We start from the raw sequence: 19,637 nt of genomic DNA, 5'->3' as shown, positions 1-19,637 counted from the left end.
ATATGAGGATGGTTTTATATTTGGATTTTCTGTTCTGTTCCACTGGTCTGTGTCCCTGCACTTGTGCCAATACCAAGAAGTTTTAATAATCACAGCCTTGTAGTACAGTTTGAAGTCTGGCAAATTAATACCTCCCATTTTGTTTTTGTTGCTTAAAATTGCTTTTGCTAAACGGGGTCTCCTCTGGTTCCATACAAAGCATAAAATTATTTTTTCTATATCTGTGAAAAATGATGTTGGAATTTAATAGAAATTGCATTGAATCTGTAGATAACTTTGGGCAGTATAGACATTTTAACAATGTTGATTCTTCCGATCCACGAGCATGGTATGGTCTTTATCAAAAAGTCCCAAAACAATACATGTTGGCGTGGATGCAGAGAGACAGGAACACTCATACACTGCTGGTGGGACTGTAAACTAGTGCAACCCCTGTGGAAAACAATATGGAGATACCTTAAACAGATTCAAGTAGACCTACCATTCGATCCAGCAATCCCATTATTGGGCATCTACCGAGAAGAACAAAAGTCATTCTATAAAAAAGACACCTGCACCCGAATGTTTATAGCAGCACAATTCACAATTGCAAAGATGTGGAAACAACCCAAATGCCCATCAATTCATGAATGGATTAGCAAAATGTGGTAGAGGTATACCATGGAATATTACTCAGCTATAAGAAATAACGGTGATATGGCATCTCTTTTGTTCTCCTGGAGAGAGTTGGAACCCATTCTATTAAGTGAAGTATCCCAAAAATGGAAAAATAAGCACCATATGTACTCAGCAGCAAACTGGTTTCCCCGATCATCACCTAAGTGCACATTTGGGAATAACACCAATTGGGTATCAGACAGAGGTGGGGGCTGGGGGGAAGCAATGGGTGTATACCTACATGATGAGTGCGATGTGCACCGTCTGGGGAATGGACACGCTTGAAGCTCAGACTCGGGGGGATGGGGGGCATGGGCAATATATATAACCTGAACTTTTGTACCCCCATAAGCTGAAATAAAAAAAAATACTTTCCCAGTATTCTTCAAAACTATCGAAGTCATGAAAAACAAGGAATGATTGATAAACTGTCAAGGTCAGGGGAAATTAAGGAGACCTGATGGCAAAATGCAATGTGGTGCACCCGACTGGATCCTGGAACAGAAATAGGACATCGTGGGAAAACTGGTGAAACACGAATAACATTCGGAGTTCAGTTAATAACAGTGTACCTAGGAACTTTGGTACCAAAGTACCGGTTAGATCTTAGTTTTGACAAATATACTATAGTTATATATTAATATTAGAGAAAGCTAAGTAACGGGTATATGGGGACTCTTTGTACTATCCTTACAAGTCTTCTATAAATCCAAAATTATTCCAAAATTAAAATTTAACTTTTTCAAAAAAGGGATAAATGTTGCTCTGAAATGAAAATGATATTTGATATGAAAATATGTTCATGAGTGAATGAAACAGGTTATAAAACATCAATACTAATAAAACAGTTAGCACTTACTGAGTGCTTACTGCATGCTAGCTTCTGTGCTAAATGATTTCTGTGGATTGTCTCATTTAATTCTCAGAACCACCCTGAGATGTAAATGCTATCATCCCCAATGTACTGATGGGGAAACAGTAGCCTAGATAGGTTAAATAACTTGCCGGTAAGATAGGGAGCGAGGATTTGAACCCACACAGTCCAACTCCAGAGCCTGAGTTTTGAAATAGTACCATGTATCACCATTTATGCTTATACTGTATATATTTACATAAGCCTAAACAAATACATACTCCAAACAGTAAGAGAGGATTTTCTTTATCATATGGAGATTATGGGGGTGGGGGGAGAGGCTGCTACATACATAAGATTTTTTTTAATGTTTTACAATTATCCTGTATTATTATAGTAAGTCAGATATTTCCATTAATAATAACAACAACAAATGAAGTGTTGTGCTTTTTATTTCTAAGGCCTGTGCAGTTCTAACTCCCTGGAATTCCCAAGACCCCTGACGTCTCTGAAGGTTTGGTCCGAGGGGAGGAAGAGGCTTGGGATGGTGGTGGGAGCATCACTCGGCCCTGGAGGTGAGTTGGAGCTTTCAGAGACTCCAGGCTGCGCTGCCAGCCTCAGCCTTCCCCTCTCCCTCCAGCCCTCCCTGCCCTCTCTACGGCTTTTCTGGCCTCTCTAATTACTAGGAGCACAGAGGGAACCACCACTAATGTTTAGGCGAAAAAGCAGCCATGTACCCACAAACGGCCGCCTCCGCCTCCGTGAGGGCTGTGACCAAACTGGACCCTGGAAGGGATCGTGACCGAGGAAAGCATAGGGGCCAGGCCTCACACTGAGGCAGGCCCGGTCCTTCCACAAAGTGGCAAGATTCAGGGACACGGTCTCAAAAGTGTAAAACGCCGAAGCCAGGCTTGAGGGAGCGTCTGTCACCGGTGCTCTACGCGCATTGCCTGTAAGGTAGGTGCCATCCGGGGCCACATCCCCGGAGGAGGTCGATGCAGTGGTCCCCGGATCCCTCCACGTGGTAACCTTGGGCTCTCTCAACGCAGCCCAGCTCTCTCCAGTGGGGCCCACAGCTGCGTGGCCTGTGCCATGTTTTCTCAGCTTCCACTGTCCAAGAGCCATCAACCAAGCGGCTAGTGACCAGGTGGTCCTGAAAATTCAAAACTCTGCTCCTGAGGAATGGCGGAGGGAGGGAGTTCAGGACATTCCTTGTGGAGTAGAGACGGGGTGGTGGAATGGAAAGGGAAAGACTTCTACCTCTGAGGATCCACACCGGCAAGGGCTAGACTATCGCCCTGCCAGTCAGGACAAACTCAGGTCTGGTGGTGAGAACTGCCAGGGAGGTGGGGGTGGGTTCAATGTCAGCACCCCCCTGACAGAGCTGTGCAGAGCACGCAGCGGGCCCTGCCGCTCTCAGGTCTCCTCTACTCCTGAGACCCTGCAGTGATGACAACCGTAGCCACACTGAGCTCCTTCCACGTGCAGGCATCATCCCACTTTGCTGTAAGAAGGTATTATTATTCTCACTTCACAGGTGAGAAAACTGAGATCCTGGACAGTGAAGCAACTTGCCCAAGCTCACACAGCTGGCAAACAGTCCGCCTGCACAGCCTGTGTTCTGATCCAGGATACAGCCTGCTTCTGGGAGTCCGGGCATCTGCTGTTCTAAAAGGATTAAGATCCTAAGAGCCCATGAGAAACAGACCAATGAGAGGTGGCACCCTTATTTCCAGAGGCTTTGAGATTTTATTTCAAGGCTGCAGTCTCCAGTCATGAGATTTGCCCAGGGACGTACAGATTGCCCTGTCTCAGGAAGCAGATTAGAAGACTTTTCCACTTCAACTAAGTGGCCACAGACCCTAAAGACATGGAACTCTAAAAGCAGCTCTGATGGACACTCCCAGGAAATTACAGGCTTAGGCTTTTTAAGAGACTCTCACTAATTAAAGGAGAATGCCGTGGAGAGAGGAGGGTGGTGACCTGAATCACTGCTCATCTCCCACATGGCACAATCCCTGAGGTTCCATTTTTGCTTTTCATAGTCTGCCAGGGTTGAAGGCATCTAGAGCTGAAGTTTTTCAAACTTCAAGTGATATAACTGTGAAAATTTTGGGTCAAACAAAACACTATTTATGGAATGCCATTATCAAGAATTAGGCACACGATGATCTTGTTTAATTCTCACAATAGTCTGGCAGGTACTATTATAATCCTCACTTTCCAGATAAGGAAACAGTTCCAGAAAAGAATTAGTAATTTTTCCAAGGTCACATAGTTATTAAGTGGTGGGGGAGGAATTTGAATCCAGATCTGAAGTCTAGAACAGGGCTTAATACTGCTGGGCTGTAGGAGGAAGCCCAGTAGATAAAATGAAGAGTTGAGCTGTCTTGATTTGGGTTGGAAGAGTCCAGCCCACTGAGACTCTCCCTTGCGCCCTGTGGGGCCCTTGGGGAACGTCACTAGGACCAGAGCAGTTTAAAGAACTGGGAACAACTCAAATGTCCATCAACAGAGGAATGAATCACACCTTGTGGTGTATCTACACAACAGAATACTTAGTACTCAGGGATAAAAAGAAATGTGATACCTACAACATGGGTAAATATCAAAATAATTATGTGGAAAGAAAAAAGCCAGACAAAATTGAGTACACACTGCGATTATATTTATATAAAACTCTAGAAAATGCAAACTGATAGTGACAAAAACAGATGAGTGGTTACTTGGGAATGGGGAGAGGATGGGAGGCAGTACCAAGGGGTGTGAGAAAACTTTCTGAAATGATGAATATGGTCATTATCTTGACTGTGGTGATGGTTTCACAAGTGTGTGTGTGTGTGTGTGTGTGTGTGTGTAAGATATATATATTAAAAATTACACACTTTGAATATGTAGTTAATTGAATAAAATTCTACCTCAAAAAAACCTGTTAAAAAATAAAACTCAAAAGTCAAAATAGGTTATCATATTTACCTCACATGTGAAAGGTCCTGAGTTTGAGACTGGGTAGAAACACACACACACACACACACACATGCACATTAAAACAAACAAACATCAAATTGGCTGGGTGCAGTGGCTTATGCCTGTAATCCTAGTACTTTGGGAGGCCGAGGCAGGAGGATTGCTTGAGGCCAAGAGTTTGAGACCAGCCTGCTCAACATAGCAAGACCTCATCTTTACAAAAAATAGAAAAACCAGCTGGGCATGGTGGTGTGCACTTGTCATCCCAGCCACTTGGGAGGCTGAGGCGGGATGGTTGCTTGAGCCCAGGAGTTTGAGGTTGCAGTGAGCTACAATGATGCCACTGCACTCTGGCACAGGTGACAAAGCAAGACCCTGTCTCAAAAAAAAAAAAGTCAAAAGTGGCTTCTCTCTAGTTGTGAGGTTCGTACTGGACAAGCCAAGGTTCTGGCCACTGGGTGGACGGATAGGTCAATGAAGGCAAAGTGAGCGGGAGCTTTGCCCCATCAAACACAGAAACAATGCACAGCTACTGGGAACACCCCAGGGCTGGCTTTGGGCTGCTGTACTCACAACCAGGGATCTTTGACAGAAATATAAACCTGCTAAAAGGATTAGACCAGATTGACAAGACAATCTCCTCTTCTGTAAGATTAACTCGACCAACACCTACTGAGCACCTACCGTGTGTGAGGGTCTGTCCTAGTCCATACCTTTTGGAGACTAGGTTAGGATGGAATGAGACAGATGGGAGGGCCTGACACTTAATAAGCACCCCCAAAATGGTAGCCACGACTCACCCATCAATATTCCCCAAGTGCTTGTTCCGTGTGCCGAGGGAATAGATGCTTGGCCTGATCCTCGAGGACAAGAAAGATAACATGGATGGAAAGCTTTGCCACAACATGGAAGCTTGCGAGGTAAATGCTTTGAGGGCCAGGAGGAGAAATAAATTACATCCAGTTGTGGGGAGGTTTCATGGAGGCTATGGTATGCAAGGGAGGGAAAGGAATTTGTACATGGAGAGAGGGGAGGCTGGTGGCAGATGTCATCCATTCACCGGGCAGCATGAGCAAAAGCAGGACACCTGGGGAGCAGCCTGGCTGCAGGGAGAAGAGGGAGTGCCTGGGCAGGGGGGCTGGGGCCAGGTGCAGGAGGAAGCCCTGAGCCACATGTGGACACATCTGCTGCCCACCCCACCCCTGCAGAAGCCTGTGCTCTGCTGTGATCTCACTTGCTCCATGGACGGCTGACTCGGCTGGTGGTAGGTGGGGGAGCTTCCCCAACCCCTCTGGGGCCTCGAAGAACAGAGCCGGGTGCCTCAGCTGGAAACGTGGCATAGAGTCAAAGGAAATGAACTCCTCTGAGGACCACTCGCTGTAAGAGGCACCAGTGTCTCAACCCTCGGGCGTTCCCAGTGGGCCAGCCAGCCTGAACCAGGACTCCTGGGGAAACTGGAAATGGAAAAAATCACGTTTGTCCTCCCAGAGTCCACAGAAACCGTCAAACTTCTCCGTGGATGAGCAAGTCCAAAGGACAGCGCCACCTGGTGGCTAAGAAACCCACATACCTCAAGGGCTGCGAAGGAGTCCCTGTGCCCCCAAGGGACCATAAAGGCAGAAATGGCCGAGACTTGTTTAGAACTTTCATAACAGGAAGAGAATTATGCTAGCACACCAGTTTAGAGTTGAAATAAGAGTTAATAAAGTCTTATTTCTGCCTAGCAAGGTGCAGGTATGACACATTGTGCAGATGAGGAAACTGTCTCTGGGAGAGACCAGTGACTGGTCCAAAGTCATGGCTGGCCCAGGGCCGAGCCAGGTCTTCTCCCAGGGCCCAGCAGCTTTGGGTCCCCAGTATGTGCCCAATAAATGGTTAAAATAGTGGTTTTCAACATGTGGTCCCCAAGACCTTTTCAGAAGGTACATGAGATACAGACAACTTTCGTAAGATGTCTTTTCCTCTTTCTCCTAGCAATTGTACGGTGATGTATCCAGAGTCTAAGTGACCTTATCTAGTCCAGATGGCACATGGGATGTGTGCTTGGGTATTCCTGTGTTTTTAAAATTCCCATTTTAATTTCTAATACAGTATAATCCACATAACCGAATGTTTGAGATCCTCAATAATTTTTAAAAGTATATAAGATTAAAAAGTTTAAAAGCTGCTGGTTTAAAGAAAAACATTTAAAAAAATTTAAGCTACACAAATGGAAACATTCCCTTTGTTTTGACATAATTGAGTCAACTCTGTGAGGCACAATTCCTAGTCTGAATGGAATTCTAATTGCCATTTCTACAGATCTTTGACTAATGAAATATACAAAAATGAGTGAGTAGAAAATGTTTTCCGAGTGATTTCTAATTGGTGAGCACTACTCTAACTGGTTCACATGCATCACCTCATTTAATCCCTACAAGCACCATCTGCATAGGTGCTATTATCACATTTTATGCCTGTGGACCCTGAGAGGTGAATGGCCCAGCTTGGGGGCCCTGGCGCTTGCACTCTATCCCAGGCAGTCTGTCTCCACAGCCTCTTTCCACTGTTCCAACTGCCTTAGCATTTGATGTAGCTTAAATGCAATTCACCTGATGGACAAAAGTTTTTCAAAATGGGGAGTCTATGCATCAAGACCACACGAGACAACATCTCCAACAAAAGCAGCTTGACTTTATTTCAGGGAAGCTAGGAAGGAGCGGGGTAAGTGAGGGTCTTTGCAGAAAGGTCATCGCTGAGCAGGACTGCCAAGTCCCAGGTCGGTCTGGAAGCCAGGAGGATCAGCATCCTAGGAGAGACGAAAAGTCAGGTGGAACAAAGGCGCCATCTGCTGCGGACATGGTGACACTGCAAAGCAGTAAAAGTTGCACTAAGAAGTAGTGGTTGGGGGTGAGGTGGAAACCCAGGGTGCAGGAGCCGCACTAGAACCCGTGTCCAGCCCTGCACACCGTTCCCACCAAGTGTGTTACACTCGGGTTGGCCAGAACCCATCAACCTTGCTAAGCCAATCATTGCTGAAGCCCTCTTCCGGGGAACCCCCAGGGCTGGTGGGGCACCCAGCCAACAGTACTCCCTGTCCTATTTCAGTTTATGCTGGGAAGGCAATAGACAAAATCACAAGCAAACAAATCCACCAAGAGCCAGACGATCAATGTGACTTCATAACCAATAAACAGTTTATCTCTGTGCTTCCCAAACCTGGTCACTGGGGAGCCTCTTAAAACAGACTTTAAAGGCAGACGCTGCCCGAGTGTGTAGGGTAAAGCGGACTTGCTGGGTGATTCTTGCCGAGTGCTGCACCTGAATCTCAGGGAGCCTTTGCTTACTACACATGGTTACTGAAATACGTATGGATAAGATTATAAGATGTCTAGGATTTGCTTCAAAATAATCTGGTGGGGGAGTGTGGCATACATGAAGCAATGATGAGAGTGATCTAGTAATTCTTGGATCTGGGTACTTGAGGATTCATTATATAACTCTGCTCACATAAGTTTGAAAAACTTCCCATAACAAAAAAGCTAAAATAAATAAAAACTGTGAGAATTATTTAGCCATAGAAAAGAATAATGTACAGATACATGCTACCACTTGAATGAATCTTGTAAACTGCAAAGCCAAGGAAGCCAGGCTCAGAAGGATCATATATTATATAAATTCCTTTTACGTGAAATATCCAGAATAGGCAAATCCAGAGTGGCAGAAAGCAGACTGGTGGCTGCCAGGGGATGGAGAGAGGGGTAGTGGGGAGTGATTGCTGAATGGGTATGGGGTGTTTTTCTGAGATGATGAAGAAGGTTTGAAGCTAGAGAGGACTGGGGGTCACACAACACTGTGAATGCAGTAAAGTCACTGAATCCTTCACTTTAAAGTCGTTAATTGTATGTCATGTGAATTTCACCTCAATTAAAAACACTAGAAAACACACGTGTTTTCTGTGAGAAAAATACACATTAAAACTACACATGGTTTATATCCAGCAGGTTGTCATTCATACGCCCAGGCCAAAAGTTTCCAATCCAAGGTGTCTGCACCCATGTATACAGCCAGCTCCGGAACTTTTCTCTTCCCTCCCTTCATTCATTCTTTTCACAGGGCACTTTTATCAAACACAATCTTATACAGAGATTGAACTTGAAACACTATGAAACAGGGCCCTTTGGGAGCAAAAGAGGGGTCCAGAGCCCACCCGCTAAGCCTCCCTATAAAACCCTCACGATGGAGGGGCAACGTGAGGAACACTGTTCCACATCAGGGTGGAAACGGCTAATGTTTTACTTCCTTAGGGGACAATTCTCATATTTAAAAGGATTGTACTACTTTCCTTCCCCTATAAGGCAGGAAAATAGGGTGGAGGTTTTAGCCCCATTTTACAGATTGGAGGACCAAATCTCAGGAATGTAAAAAGTGCCCAAAAGTCACAGGGTGAAGTGAGGGCAGAGCTGGAACTGGAACTCCAGAACCCTCATTCTTCTTCCTGGGCTTATTCCTGAAAGTGGCTTGTATCCACAAATGGAAACCAGATGCATCTGAAATCTCATGACTTGCATGTGTTGTCACCATATACACAGAACGCTGCCATGGCTCAAGTTCCAAATATATCCCTTTAAGAAGGAGGCTGTACTCGCAGGGGGCTGTCATGGTCCGCTCCTCGGTTGTAGCTTGCCTCTACCTGGGGAGTCCTCCGTGGACCCATTTACAGGGACAATGCCATCAGTAACAGAACTCCAAATCGGGATACCTGATTTTCTTCCTGTCTCTGCCACTCACCTGGGTGGGGCTTTGGTCAAGTCACTTCCCCTCTCCAGGCCTCATTTTTCTCAATCACAGTGAGGGCACTGAACCACATCAGGGATGTGGCAATCACTGTAATTCATGAGTCAAATGCACTCCATGGGCAGTGACAGCCAGGAGCGTCCTGCTGAGACTGCGGCTGGATCAATGGGGAAGGTCTGCCCCGGTTCCAGAGTGAAGAGTGTTGGCACAGTGCCACTTACTGCCTCCCTGGATTACATAATTGAAGGGAATATCTAGCTCAGATGCTCTTTTGCTTTTGTGCCAGTCTGGGCAGAGGGCATGCTTAGGAAGGTGACAGCAGTTTCAAGTAGAGAAAGGGGCAGAGTCTGATTGATTCAGTTGGTCAGAGCACAGGAGCATGCTCAGGACACAGGTACCAAATCTGATGGGACAGTCAATTTGTCAAAGCCAGAGCCATGTGTGGTGCACACTCCTATAGTCCTGGCTACTTGGGAAGCTGAGGCAAGAGGATCACTTGAGCCCAGGAGTTCAAGCGCATAGTACCCTATGAACATGCCTGTGAGCAGCTACTGTCCCCCAGCCTCGGCAACATAGTGAGACCCCATCTCTTAAAAAAAACAAAAAACAAACAAACAAACAAAAAAAACTACCAAAGGAGTACTGTTCAGGGTCTAAACTTAAAACCTGCTAACCATGAAGCACCCCCAAGTCCTAAAGGGGACTCTGGGAGACATTATACAATGTTCTGTCTACTCAAAGGAGCTGCAGGGATTCCCTGGACTTGTGGTTTGCAATAGACAATACTGAAATCTTTGTGACCACTCCAAAGAAGGCAGACTGTGGACTGAAGAACCCAGGACACTCTCCTGCTCCACTCAAGCTCTCGAAGGTCAAGGTGTAACCTCTGATGAGAGCTACGAGCAGCAGGTCTGCTCAGCAAGTGCTGGGGCCTCACCTACCTGGCCCCTTTGGTCCATCCTGCTGGCCAGGGGGCCCAGGCCCTTGCTACTCGGGGCCGAGGTAGGAAACGGTCTTTCCTGTTTTCCTCAGGGTCGCCAGCAGAGTGTCCATGCTGTGCTCAGATTCAATGGAAACCTTCTTGTTGGGGAGATCAACTTCAAACTTAACTCCTGCAAGAAGAGGAAACGGGGTGTGGGGAGAGGAAGCAGAGACCCTCCCAGTTACAGTAAGAAAGAGTTCAGGCTCCTAAATTATTGCTCACAACCACCCTTCCCCTTTCCTCTAAACCAGGGATCCGCAAACTCACTCTGTAAAGGGCCCGAGAGTAAATGTTTCAGCCATTGTGAGCCACACATGGACTCTGTTGCACACCCTTACTTTTTGACAACCCTTTAAAAACATAAAAACCATTCTTAGCCATACAAAAACAGGCTGTGGGCTGGATTTGGCCCATGGGTTATAGTTTTCTAATCCCTGTTCTATACTAGGACTTCTTTTAAGTTTTTTTTTTAATTGCAAAAGTTATATGGACACACCATATTTTTTTTTTAAAAAGTAAACATTTCTGAATAAAAGTAGGAAGTATCAGGCCTCCTACTGATCCCACCTTAGAGATCAATGTGAACCATACAGCATCTATCTAGTCTTCCTCTCAGACAAATGAAAAATAATTCTGCCAAATGGCATCATAATATATTAACAGGTCTTGCTAATATTTCATTTTTCAATGTCCAGGCTATCTTCCCATCTTAGCATATACAGACTTCATTCTTTTTTTAAAAGTCTTTCACGGTGTGGATGTACCATACATCTACTTAATTACTCAATTCCCTGTTAAGGGACACTAAGAATGCTTCCAATTTTTCACTACTATCACATAATGCTACATAGTAAACATACTTGAACGTATATTAGAAAACTTGTAAAAATATCTCCATACCTTGAATTCATAGAACAGAAATTGTGGGGCAACAGATATTTGACACACTTTGAATGTTAATAGATACTGTAAAATTGCCCTCCTAAATGGCTGTGCCAATTTAAAGCTTCCCAACAGCACATTAGGAGGACCTAGGAAGAGTCTTTTTATAATAAAAGAATGCAGAGGGGCTGGGTGCTGTGGCTCACACCTGTAATCTCTGCATTTTGGGAAGCCAAGGTGGGACGATCGCTTGAGCCCAGAAGTTCAAGACCGACCTGGGCAACCCAGTAAGACCCCATCTTTATATAAAAAATTTTTTTAAAAAAATTAGCCGGGCGTAGTGGCACATGCCTGTAGTCCCAGCTACTTGACAGGCTGAGGCAGGACTATCGCTTGAGCACAGGAGTTTGAGGTTGCTGTGAGCTGTGAGCACTCTAGTCTGGGCAACAGAGCGAGACACCATCTAAAAAAAAAAAAAAAAGAAGATGCAGAGGGAAAGCCCTTGATAGGTTCTGGAGTAGCCTCACCAGTGACTTGCTGGGGGGCAACAGGTCAGTCCTGTGCATCACGGGCCTCAGCTTCCCTGTCTGTATACAAAGGAGTCAGGGTTGGCCAGCCCCTATGGTCTTTCCAGCTCAAGGATACCATTGGTCTGTGATTCCTCAGCCCTAAGCAACTCAGAAAACGCTCCAGACTCTTCTCAAGAGGCCACCCAATCAGGGATGATAGTGAAAGATGGGGAGAAACCTGCTGAAGCTCAAAGGCAGATCCTCCAGCATCAGTCAGTGGGGCTTAAAATCACATGGCAGAGGGTTTAGTCATAATCTCTGAATCTGTACATAAGGGATACCGGGGGCAGGAGGAGTGCAACATGTCCTTGCTGCACTCTGGATGTTTGTTTTTTGGTTCAGAAGAGTCTCCCTCCTCCTTGGAATAAACATTTTGATAATGTCATAGAGCTGGAAGAAACTCTGAGATCGTCAAACACAGTGGATTTCAAACCATATTCCTTGATGCCCAGGTTCCCAGGCAGGTGTCTTTGAGCTGTCAAGCAGTAGGCGTGCCCCACTTCATCCAGAACTCGCTGCTTTGTGTATGAGGGGCTCCTGGGCTGAGTTTCTTCTTTTTTAGGGAAGGGGACAGAGTCTTGCTCTGTTGCCCAGGCTAGAGTGCCATGGCATCATCATAGTTCACTGCAGCCTCAAACTCCTGGGCGCAAGCAATCCTCCTGCCTCAGCCTCCTGAGTAGCTGGGACTACAGGCGCGCACCACTGCACCCGGCTTATTTTTCTATTTTCAGTAGAGACGGGGTCTCACTTCTGCTCAGGCGGGTCTCCAACTCCTGACCTCAAGTGATCCTCCCGCCTAGACCTCCCAGAGTGTTAGGATTGATTACAGTTGTGAGCCACCGTGCCCAGCCTCAGAGTTTCATTTTTAAAGCATCCACAGCAAAAGCTCATACACTGACATTCCCATACTATAGCCCAGCTGGGGAAACCCAGGCCTGAGGGAGAAGAGCCCACAGTCCCGTGGCAAGTCAGCAGTCAGGTTCTTCCACTGTTTCAGATTCTTTCAGATTAAGAGCCCAGCGTATAGGGCTGGAGGCCAGCCACTGATTTGCTGTGGGTCTCTGGGCAAGTCACTTCCCCTCCCTGGCACTGGCATCAACATCGCCTTTCCACAGATGGAAAGTACAGCTCAGAGGACTGCTAACGAGCTCACACTCATGTGGAAGCCATTTGAAAACTATGTGTTGTTATTATCTACGGTTTTAAAAAAGAAAATCTTGGAAGACTGACCGAGCCAGGGCACCACCAGAACTCTGATCACAACTCAGTCATTACCTCTTTCAGCCCCAGGGCCATATCCCAGCCCTCTCTGGGGCTCAGTTTCCCCAGCTGTGAAATGAGGGGGCTAGATGAGAATACTGATTTTCTAAGTATGTCCAAAAGAGGTGCTTTAAGAATTCGGCACATGACTGGTTCAAAATTCATTTTTTTAAAAATTGTTATCATTTAAAAAAAATATTTTAACAGAAAACGAAACTTGAATGTGTCACTGAGCAAAAGTTATCACAACGGAAATCACAGACATATTGACTAGCACTGCCAGGGCTCCAGAGCTAGCCTAGGCAGTACTAGTTAACTTGGCCAAATCCCAGCTCTGCCATTTATTGGCTATGTGATCCCAGCCAAGTTACTTAACCTCTCTGAACATCAGTTCCCTCCTGTTTAAAATGGAGATAGTCAAAGCAGCTCCTTGAAATGGTTGTGGTGAGGATTATGTGACGTGATCCACACAATCCATTAAGAACGGTATTTGGCACATGCTAAGTACTCAAGACATTTTATTTTTCTGTTATCATCAGCTTAAACTAAAGCCTGTCTGGCTATGTCTGCATGCACTTGAACATGATATAAGCGTATCTGTCTCCCCAGCCCACTGCCAACTGAGGGCCACCTGCTCACCTCCCAGCTTGTTGAGGACCCGAGAGACCGCATCAGCGCAGCCTTCACAGGTCATGTCCACGGAGAACTCGTGCTTCTGAAACAGACAATGGGGGACCATGAGCCAAGCCCTGCAGAGTGACCCACACACTGTGCCAGCATGCAGACCCACTGGGGCCAACAGAAGGCAGAGACTGGGCGGGAACTTATTGGCATCAGTCATCAGGAGCCTGTTTCTGAGCCCCAGCCTCTTCAAATGTAAAGTGGAGTGACAAAGCGTTTCCGTATCTCACAGGCTGAATTCAATGAGGTCATCCCTGTAAATCCTTTGGCAGTGTCTGGTACCCAATGAGTAGAATCACCTGGAGAGCTAGCTTACAATAGTTTTTTTCCAGTTCTATCTTCAAAATCGTGATTGTTGAGGTATGGGCTTTGTCTTAGGACCACCAATAACTCTAACATGGATGGGCCCCCATACCCTGACCACTGTTGAGTTTGTGGGCCCATTTATGCATCAGAAAATTACTTTTTGCCTTAGAATTCAACTGGCACCTTGCAAAAACTACAGGTTCTGTCTGACCAGCAGGTCTGGGCTGGGCCGTCTGTTATGTCTGGTAAGCACCCCGAGTGACTCTGCTCTCATCCAAGCACCTTATTCTCAGAGGTAGCACCTGAGTCCAGGGAAAGTAAAGGATTTTCCTGGGCTCCCCAGCAGGCAGGAAGGAACCCCAGGCTCCTGGACTCTTCATGTAGGCTCTATAGCTCTATATCCTATAGTCTCTAGGTCTCTAACAAAGCAAGGGTCTGAAGGTGAGCTCCCAGAAGACAAGGGTTTTGTTTGTTCACTGCTGCATCCCCAATACTTGGGACAGTGCCTGGCACAGGGTAGGTACTTAATACATTTTGTTCAGTGAATGGATGATTGACACGGGTCCTTTGCTTTGCTATCAGACAAGTACTTAAAGCAATGCTTCCTTTGTTTTAAAATCTCAGGAAATGAGAACATCTGGGATCAGATAGCTCTGGCTTCAGATACCAACTCTGGCACCTGCTAGCTGTATGGCCATGAGTAAGTTGCTTAACTCCTCTGTGCCTTGGTTTCTACACCTGCAAAGTGGGGATAGGAATGTCTCACCAGGTTAGTACGTGGGATGAACACAGGATTTTAAGCGAGGCAGCCAGCATCCAAGATGGCCTCAATGATCTCTGCCTTGTGGTATTTCCACCCTTGAGTAGTTCCATTCTAAAATGTCTCAGGGTTGGTCTATGTGTCCAACAGAATATGGCTTGAAGGGATGCTATGTGACTTCTGAAGCTATCACAATGTCCTAAAAGACACTGTGGCTTCCACCCCTGCTCTTTCTGGGATCACTCACTTTAGAGGAAGCCAACTGCCAGGTCATAAAGATACTCAAGCAACCATAAGGAGAGGTCCACATGGTGAGAAACTGAATCCTCTAGCTAACAACCCTGTGAGTGAGCCACCTCGGAAGTAGGTTCTCTCCAGCCCTAATCAAGTCTTTGGATGACTGCAGTCCAGCCAACATCTTCACTGCAAAGTCATGAGAGATCCTGAGCCTCAACCATTCAACTCAGATGCTCCCAGATTCCTGACTCGCAGAAACGGTGTGAGTTAATACTTGTATATTTGTTGTTTTAAACTACAAAGTATTGGGATATTTACTAGGAGCAATAGATAGCTGCATTTTTCATAGAGCACTTCAAAATATTTCAAGTCTATTACCTCAACTGGAATTCTGGGTATACCTATACATCTTGCTGGAAGACCTCAGGCAAAAATCTCTGCTCCAGAGGGGCTCCAGTTCCCTTACCTATTCAAAAAGGTACTAGCCAATTCAATTTCTTCAACTTCAGTGCGTGTAAGAATCACCTGGGGAGCCTGTGGAACGTGGAGCTCTCCAGGTACTTGCCTCAACTGGCTCTGTGGGTCTGGAGCAGGCTCTGTGACTCTGCACTTTTAACCTGTTGAGGAGGGACAGGGAGGCAAAACTACACACATGAGAAATAATAGGGCTAAGTGGCTTGTCAGACTTCCCACGTCTCTAAACACCTTTGGGTCTGGATTATCGTCGTTGCTTTACAGAGGAAACTGAGACCAAGAACTAAGCAGCTTGGCTTTCCAGAGTTGGGCTGTTTAACCTTTATGACTAGTAGACCACTACTTTTATTGAAGGCAAACCTGTAAAACCTGCCTTAAAGAAAATGGTCAGTTTTTCTTTTCTTCTAGCTAAACACCTCTGCTTTTTTCAGCTTGTTTCAAGGCTATTCAAAAATGACAACAAATTTTGAAAAGGATTTGTAGTGGGTATTGCAAAATCCTGTCTTTAAAGTGTGGTCCTCAGACCAACAGCATGAGCATCACCTGAGAGCTCATCAGATATGCAGAATCTGAGGTCCCACCCTAGACCTCCTGAATCGGAACCCTCACCTTAACAAGACACCCAGTTCATTCCTGCCCAAATTACAGTTTGCGATGATGTTCTAGAATGCACATTGGCAAACTACAGCCTGCCTTGTGAACTGGTTTTACAAATAAAATTTTGCAGGAACACAGCCAAGCTCATGTGTTTACTTCTGCACTGGAATAGCAGAGTTGAGTAGTTGTAACAGAGACCCTGTGGTTTCCTAAGCCTAAAATATTTACTATCTAGCCCTTTAAGAAAAAGTCTGCTGAGTCTAGGAGAACCAGCAGACAATCAAGACTCATCAATGGTTTGAACCTGTATACTGATCCAAAGCTTTGAAGGATTTGCAAGTTCTCATGTTGGAAGATCAATATGAGAACTAAACCCACTGAATGCCTACTATATGTCAAATTCTCATTATTTTAGTCCTCACTCAGCCTGGAAAGGGAGCTATTCATCTTATTTTACTCAAGAGGAAAGTGAAGTTCCCAAGGGTTCACTAAGCTGCCTACAGTCACGTGCTAAGTACTGAGGATGAGGTGTGAACCCAGGCTTTCTTTGCTCCCAGGAAATCTTGCTGGTTCTGGAACAGTCAAGGGCATTGCCAACTCCCCCATCCCCATAACCCTGACTGTCTGCAGAAGTTCTGAGAGTGGGAACACCTTGTTAACGAGCATAATTTTTTGCTGCCCAAGGACCTAAAGTCCAGAGATGTCAGAAGCTCTCTGCTGCTGACTACAGGGAATAGCTCTTTCATTCCCCAAAGCACAAAGGTCAGAAGCCAGAAAGCAGCTTCTGGGTGGCAAACATTACAATTCGGTGCTCTCCTCCTCCACCTCTGAGTGGCAAAAATAAGTTTGAGGGCGATGGAAAATCTGCTTAATGGACAGAATAATCCATTTTTTACAGGGGAATCTCAAGACCAACTCTACCATTAAATGCATAATTTGGGCCAGTCCCAGGGCCTCAAGGATCTTTTATAAGGACTTATGAAATGGTTCCTTTAAAGTAGGTTTTAAAAGTCAGTAAGCTGTACAATTCTTTAATAGAATCTCAGAACTAGAAGAGTGAGGATCGAGGGGGTCACTCTATCCAGTCCCCTCCCAAAGAATGAATTCTTTTTCAAATATCCAGGACGTTCAGTCCCTGAACACTAATGATTGGGCGTTTACTAACAATTGAGTGCCTACTATTAATATGTGCCAGGCATTGTTCTAAGCACTTTACGTGCATTATCTTGTTTAATCTTCACAACAATCCCATGAGGTAGGTACTACCATTCATTATCCCTTCTTGAGAGATGAGGATACTGAGGTTTAGAGGTTAGGTCACTCAATCAGGGTGACACAGATAGTGAGTAGCAAAGTCAGTATTGGACACAGTCTCCAAAACCTCAACTCTTACCCACAGAGGTCCTTGTTAAAATGGGATTGCAACCTGGCTGGCTATTATTGTTCTATCCTACTTGTCCTAGGTCTACATAAGAGCTACCATTTCTTGGGGACTAGGTATGTCAGTGGTTGTGCTACATATCTTACTGGCATATTTTATTCTCACTTTACAGGTGAGGAAATCAAGGCAGAGAGGTAAAGCAACTTGCCTGAGGTCACCCAGTTGGCAAACAGAGGCACAGATTTTCACGGAGGTTTCTGGGATTCCAAGCCTTGTGCTCCTAAGCATTTGTATGAGAAACCTCTCAGGTAACACACTCTTCCTCTTCCAGTTTTGAGGCAGTCCCCTGACGAATACCCTCCTTCCTTTGGCTGTTCATCTTGTGATATGGTGTCAAGTGCCTTCCTCATTCTGATCATCCACTCAAGAGGGTCTTTTGTTTGTCAGAATCCCCAGAGGTGGGCACAGAGCAATTCTCAAGCTGGACTTTTGCTGTCACCCCCGACAAAAAACCTGATGGCTGCTACACTCTCAGTCCCAGGGTGATTAATGCTGTCCTCTAACATTGCCACAGGTGGACCTGCTCAACTGGTAGGGCTGATTCTATTCAGGTTCCTCGTCCACAGTCTGTGTTGTCTGAGGATCTGTCTCACCGCACCTGGCAAGACCCAAGGGGAATGTCACCTGAGATGTTTACGGCTCTGCCCAGGAGGCCTCAGGCTCACCTGTCAGCTCCCCAAAGACAAGCTGCTAAGACACAGGGCTTCTGTGGATTACTTCTGGTACCCATTTGGCCCAGAGCCATGAACTAGGCACCCTGGGGGAAAATGCCAAACACCACATGACCCCAACCAGGATGCAATTGGGACCAGAGCTTCTTCCCAAGCTGGTGTGACTGCTTTTGCCAGGCACTTCTCATGTGGTCAGAAAAGAGAGGCTGGGAGGTTGAAGATAAGGGGCTTAATCGTGCCTCTACCCAACTTCCAACACAACCCTGAATAAACTACTGGGCTTTCACTTTTTTTTTTTTTTTAATCTGCCAAAGGCCTTAATTCTTTATCTCAAAAATGAGGCCGTGAGCAACGACTTACATGCCATAAGACTGAGCGAGCTGCAAAAGCAACACTAAGCCCTACTCCCCAGACTCAGCCACGGAACAACTGGTGTTTTGGAGGGGGTTGTTGAACCTCTCGGGCTCATGAGTTCAGGTTGAGAAACACCCTCTCCAACCAATGTCGCCCAGCGCTGAGCTGAAAAATAGGCCAAAGTAGGCAGGAGAAATGAAGAAAAACACGAACCTCTGAAAACCTGCCCTGTCCATGCCATCAGGCAACAGCCGGGTCCACCCACTTGCCCAGAGCCGCCTCGCCGCCCTCTTTCAGGCCAGCTCCGCGCGCAGGGTTAGCCAGGTGAAAGCTGCAGGGACTTGGCGCCCCCGTTGCAGCTCACCACCAACTCCCTGATCATCCAGAGCAACTCTGCCCGCTCCCTGGGTCTCAGTTTCCCCGTGTACGCTGGGAAGGTTTCGTTCTGTAATCCCTGGGGGGCCTTGCAGCTCTGGCGTTGCAAAGCCCGGCTCCCAGATTAAACTCCCTTCGGGTTCGATTTTCTGGAAGGTCGCAAAAGCTGGGGGCTTGGGTGGGGAGGACTAAAGGACAATAGCAGCTCCGGCCGCGGCCTGAGCCCTTTAAGAGCATCAGCTGGACAAGCGGCTGTGCAGGCTCGGCGCAGGCCGGGGACCGCGGGCTTGCGCGGACGGGAGAGGCGCGGCCACTTACCGGCATCTCCGGGGCGGAGGTGGCGGTGGTGGCTTTGGCGGCTGCGGCGGCAACGCCTCTGCGGGCAGCAGCGCCTCTCCGGGCCGGGGGCGCGGGCGCGCAGGCGCTTCCGGGAGTGCGCGCCGAGGCCCCGCCCCTCCGGGCGCCGAGGCCCCGCCCCCCGGCGGCCGCGCCGCTCCTTCCGGCCCGAGGCCCAGACGCCCGGCCGCGCCGGACAGAGGAGGTGACACGGGCACTGCGCCGGCCTCCGTCGACGCGTGGCCTTTCGTGGGACGCCGACTGCGTGTCAGGCTTGCGTTAGGGAACACCAGGCAAGGGCAGCGCAGTGAACAGGACAGATGTGTCCTCCCTTAAAGGGACAATCCCAGTGATTTATTCACTCAGCCAGTACTTACTGAATGCCAGCCAGGGGCCAGCGCCGTGCTAGGCGTCCAAGACGCAGTGGAGGAAAAGACGTCGCCTCGCCGGCCGCGCGGG

General features: G+C 46.9%; 1 long non-coding RNA gene across 2 annotated transcripts; it reads right to left on the bottom strand.

Annotated features, from left to right (window-relative positions):
* Positions 1 to 7,130: 7,130 nt before the first annotated feature.
* On the bottom strand, positions 7,131 to 19,281 carry LOC123638049. Of its 2 annotated transcripts, none has more exons than XR_006735154.1 (2): positions 19,161 to 19,281; positions 7,131 to 7,324 (listed from the first exon to the last, which is right to left on the bottom strand). It is a non-coding gene; the product is annotated as an uncharacterized LOC123638049 (long non-coding RNA). The 2 variants fall into 2 exon arrangements; XR_006735153.1 differs by lacking the exon at positions 19,161 to 19,281 and adding an exon at positions 13,586 to 13,662.
* Positions 19,282 to 19,637: the final 356 nt, after the last annotated feature.

Source organism: Lemur catta, chromosome 5 (genome assembly GCF_020740605.2).
Source record: "Lemur catta isolate mLemCat1 chromosome 5, mLemCat1.pri, whole genome shotgun sequence".
NCBI classification, from domain to species: domain Eukaryota; kingdom Metazoa; phylum Chordata; class Mammalia; order Primates; family Lemuridae; genus Lemur; species Lemur catta.
This window is presented reverse-complemented; position numbering and strand designations above follow the sequence as displayed.